This window comes from Staurois parvus, unplaced genomic scaffold (assembly GCF_062004578.1).
Source record: "Staurois parvus isolate SC_StPar_1 unplaced genomic scaffold, SC_StPar_1.0 ptg001855l, whole genome shotgun sequence".
Lineage (NCBI taxonomy): Eukaryota > Metazoa > Chordata > Amphibia > Anura > Ranidae > Staurois > Staurois parvus.
This window is the reverse complement of record NW_028319651.1, coordinates 105,804-110,997: the sequence shown is the minus strand read 5'-3', so window position 1 is coordinate 110,997 and position 5,194 is coordinate 105,804. Positions and strand designations below refer to the sequence as shown.

Sequence of the window (5,194 nt, the reverse complement as noted above, 5' to 3'; positions counted from 1 at the left end):
CCTTCCAGTCCGGACACTCCCCCCCCCTTCCAGTCCGGACACTCTCCCCCCCTTCCAGTCCGGACACTCTCCCCCCCTTCCAGTCCGGACACTCTCCCCCCCTTCCAGTCCGGACACTTTCCCCCCCCTTCCAGTCCGGACACTTTCTCCCCCCTTCCAGTACGGACACTTTCCCCCTCTTCCAGTCGGGACACTTTCTCCCCCTCCCTGTCCAGGCCAATTTTCTGTTTTCAGTGCTATCACACTTTGAATGACAATTGTGCGGTCATGCAACACTGTACCCATATGAACTTTTTAGCATTTTTTCGAGACACATAAAGCTTTATTTTGGTGGTATTTATTCACCGCTGGGATTTTTCGTTTTTTTTGCTATGTAAATGAAAAAGTGCAAAAATTTTGAAAAAAAGTGTTTTTCTTAAAAATTGTGCAAATAAATATTTTATCAGAAATCTTGGCCAACATTTATTCAGTTATATTTTCAGTAAAAAACAAAATAACCCAAATTAGTTTATAACCAAAAATTATAATTTTTTAAAAAAAAATTTTTATTTTTTTTTATATTATTATTTGTTTTCTTTTTTTCACATACTGTCACCCTAGCAGTACAATGTCACACATAAAGGCTGTAAAAGCAATCATTTCTCCTTCTCTCTGGCTGCATTCTTGCAGCCATTGAGAAATACTGTGTGAGCTGTGATTGGTCACAGCTTGTCACATGATACAAGTCTGTTGTGAAAAGCCCTGTACCATGTGATCGCTGTGATCATTCACAGATTTCACACGTAGTAAGCAATGATGTCAGAAGTGACATCTTCCTTACTACTCTGCATGTGATCACTGATTGACCAATCAGTGATCACATGATCGGGACCTCACACAGAGGTCCTGTCCGACAATCGGTGCTCCACTGTGTCCACTGACGGCAACTATGGGATACTATTCCTGCCATTGATAACAATTAGAGATGAGCGAATCGAAGTATCCGAAGTGGAATTCGAGTCGAATATCGGAAAAATTTCGATTCGTGCCGAATCCGAAAAATAGCCTAATTCGGACGCGCGAATCGAAATTTTTCAGAAAATGGCGGCTGACATGTGCGGCGACGGAGCGGGGATGTCTGGGAAGGCGCGCAGACAAGGCGCGCTGACCCATAATGCATTCCTCAACTACATGTGATCGCATCAGCCAATCAGCAGCCAGCCAGCCAGCACTGTGTAATGGTCGAGCTATAAATAGCGGCCATTTTGGAATTCTTCATTTGCCTGCAGTCATTGAACAGAGGCAGACCGCTCTGTACTAGGGACAGGGACAGAGTTAGGGCCACAGAAACGATAATTGGGGACAGAGAAAAGTTACTTAGGGACAGAGAACCATTACTCAGGGACACAGACTTGTTAATGAGGGCCACAGAATCGTTATTTAGGGACAAAGAAACGCTAGTTAGGGCCACAGAATTCATAATCAGGGACAGACAGAATTGTTACTCAGTGCCAGAGAATTGTTACTTAGGGCCACAGAAACGTTATTAGGGCCACAGAATTTTTACTCAGGGACAGACAGAATTGTTACTGAGTGCCAGAGAATTGTTACTTAGGGCCACAGAAACTTTACTTAGGGCCACAGAATTTTTACTCAGGGACAGACAGAATTGTTACTGAGTGCCAGAGAATTGTTACTCAGGGACAGACAGAATTGTTACTGAGTGCCAGAGAATTCTTACTCAGGGCCCCAGAAACTTTACTTAGGGCCACAGAATTTTTACTCAGGGACAAACAGAATTGTTACTGAGTGCCAGAGAATTGTTACTCAGGGACAGACAGAATTGTTACTGAGTGCCAGAGAATTGTTACTTAGGGCCACAGAAACTTTACTTAGGGCCACAGAATTGTTACTCGCACAGACACAGAATTGTTACTCGCACAGACACAGAATTGTTACTGAAGGCCACAGAACTGTTACTTAGGGCCACAGAATTGTTACTCGCACAGACACAGAATTGTTACTCGCACAGACACAGAACTGTTACTGAGGGCCACAGAACTGTTACTTAGGGCCACAGAATTGTTACTCGCACAGACACAGAATTGTTACTCAGGGCCACAGAACTGTTACTTAGGGACAAAGAAACGCTAGTTAGGGCCACAGAATTCATACTCAGGGACAGACAGAATTGTTACGGACTGCCAGAGAATTGTTACTCTGGGCCACAGAAACTTTACTTAGGGCCACAGAATTTTTACTCAGGGACAGACAGAATTGTTACTGAGTGCCAGAGAATTGTTACTCAGGGACAGACAGAATTGTTACGGAGTGCCAGAGAATTGTTACTCAGGGCCACAGAAACTTTACTTAGGGCCACAGAATTTTTACTCAGGGACAGACAGAATTGTTACTGAGTGCCAGAGAATTGTTACTCAGGGACAGACAGAATTGTTACTGAGTGCCAGAGAATTGTTACTTAGGGCCACAGAAACTTTACTTAGGGCCACAGAATTGTTACTCGCACAGACACAGAATTGTTACTCGCACAGACACAGAACTGTTACTGAGGGCCACAGAAACTTTACTTAGGGCCACAGAATTGTTACTCGCACAGACACAGAATTGTTACTCGCACAGACACAGAACTGTTACTGAGGGCCACAGAACTGTTACTTAGGGCCACAGAATTGTTACTCGCACAGACACAGAATTGTTACTCAGGGCCACAGAACTGTTACTTAGGGACAAAGAAACGCTAGTTAGGGCCACAGAATTCATACTCAGGGACAGACAGAATTGTTACGGAGTGCCAGAGAATTGTTACTCAGGGCCACAGAAACTTTACTTAGGGCCACAGAATTTTTACTCAGGGACAGACAGAATTGTTACTGAGTGCCAGAGAATTGTTACTCAGGGACAGACAGAATTGTTACGGAGTGCCAGAGAATTGTTACTCAGGGACAGACAGAATTGTTACTGAGTGCCAGAGAATTGTTACTTAGGGCCACAGAAACTTTAATTAGGGCCACAGAATTTTTACTCAGGGACAGACAGAATTGTTACTGAGTGCCAGAGAATTGTTACTCAGGGACAGACAGAATTGTTACGGAGTGCCAGAGAATTGTTACTCAGGGCCACAGAAACTTTACTTAGGGCCAGAGAATTTTTACTCAGGGACAGACAGAATTGTTACTGAGTGCCAGATAATTGTTACTCAAGGCCACAGAAACTTTACTTAGGGCCACAGAATTTTTACTCAGGGACAGACAGAATTGTTACTGAGTGCCAGAGAATTGTTACTCAGGGACAGACAGAATTGTTACTGAGTGCCAGATAATTGTTACTCAGGGCCCCAGAAACTTTACTTAGGGCCACAGAATTTTTACTCAGGGACAGACAGAATTGTTACTGAGTGCCAGAGAATTGTTACTCGGACAGACAGAATTGTTACTGAGTGCCAGAGAATTGTTACTTAGGGCCACAGAAACTTTACTTAGGGCCACAGAATTGTTACTCGCACAGACACAGAATTGTTACTCGCACAGACACAGAACTGTTACTGAGGGCCACAGAAACTTTACTTAGGGCCACAGAATTGTTACTCGCACAGACACAGAATTGTTACTCGCACAGACACAGAACTGTTACTGAGGGCCACAGAACTGTTACTTAGGGCCACAGAATTGTTACTCGCACAGACACAGAATTGTTACTCAGGGCCACAGAACTGTTACTTAGGGACAAAGAAACGCTAGTTAGGGCCACAGAATTCATACTCAGGGACAGACAGAATTGTTACGGAGTGCCAGAGAATTGTTACTCAGGGCCACAGAAACTTTACTTAGGGCCACAGAATTTTTACTCAGGGACAGACAGAATTGTTACTGAGTGCCAGAGAATTGTTACTCAGGGACAGACAGAATTGTTACTGAGTGCCAGAGAATTGTTTTTTTTTTTAAGTCCGCAAACGTGCAACTATAACGTAAAAACCCGTAAGTGTCCGCAAAAAAGTGCAAGTGCAGAAACACACACACGAAAAACGTGCACTTAGGGGTGTGTTTGTCCTACCCCCGAAAGGGTTGGACCGTTCACCCGATCCCCCGGGGCACGAAGCTCCTGACAGGGACAAGGTTCCCATTTGGTCCTCCTGGCCAAAAGGCCTGGTGGACCACCGTTCCTTATGCCCAGCCGAAGCCGGACATCCAGTACTAGGCAAGGGGGTTCTCCCGAAGAGAAAACCCCCTAGGGATCAGGGGAGGAAGGAACCGTATGGCCACACATCCTCCCCCTAGACTTCAGGTAAGGCCCGAGGACCCACACCCTCCATCCGTGAAAAACACACACATAAGAAAGCAAAAAGTGACAAAACGTGGGAGTGGTTTAAATAAATAAAATAAAATAAAAAAGTGGTACCGTGCCTAATAGTGCACAGACCAGGCCCTGAGGCCTGTAGCAAAAATTGCCCTGGACTTAGCCAAAAGACCTGGTCCTTAGGGCGCTGTGCAAAAAGAGGTGAAAAACAGTGGCCATGTGTCATCTTCACACCGTGGGGTCCCACACCCAAGTGTTACTAGTGACACCCCTGAGAGCGTCTTCCCCAGGGGGCACTGAGTTTGCGGACTTTTTGCGTCCCCAGCCCCAGGCCAGACCAAGGTAGCACGTTCAGATCAGGAGGTACTGGGTCTTTCCGGTCTCCCCAGAGGAATTACTCCCAAGGCCCCAGAACGAATCATGGCGCTCCCTGGTTTCTGTCCCTCCGGTACTAGCCTTCCGGACCCCCATCATACCAGTGAGGGTACTATACAACAACCATCCCCGTAAACTAGAATGGTCGGGAGCACCCCCACTGGACACTGATAAGAACAGATACTACACTTGATCTTAGCCAAAAGGCCGAGAGAGAATTGTTACTTAGGGCCACAGAAACTTTAATTAGGGCCACAGAATTTTTACTCAGGGACAGACAGAATTGTTACTGAGTGCCAGAGAATTGTTACTCAGGGACAGACAGAATTGTTACGGAGTGCCAGAGAATTGTTACTCAGGGCCACAGAAACTTTACTTAGGGCCACAGAATTTTTACTCAGGGACAGACAGAATTGTTACTGAGTGCCAGAGAATTGTTACTCAGGGACAGACAGAATTGTTACGGAGTGCCAGAGAATTGTTACTCAGGGCCACAGAAACTTTACTTAGGGCCACAGAATTTTTA

At 45.4% G+C, this 5,194-nt stretch overlaps 1 pseudogene; it reads right to left on the bottom strand.

The window, feature by feature from the left end:
• Positions 1 to 4,772: 4,772 nt before the first annotated feature.
• On the bottom strand, positions 4,773 to 4,887 carry LOC149434020 (U2 spliceosomal RNA; annotated as a pseudogene).
• Positions 4,888 to 5,194: the final 307 nt, after the last annotated feature.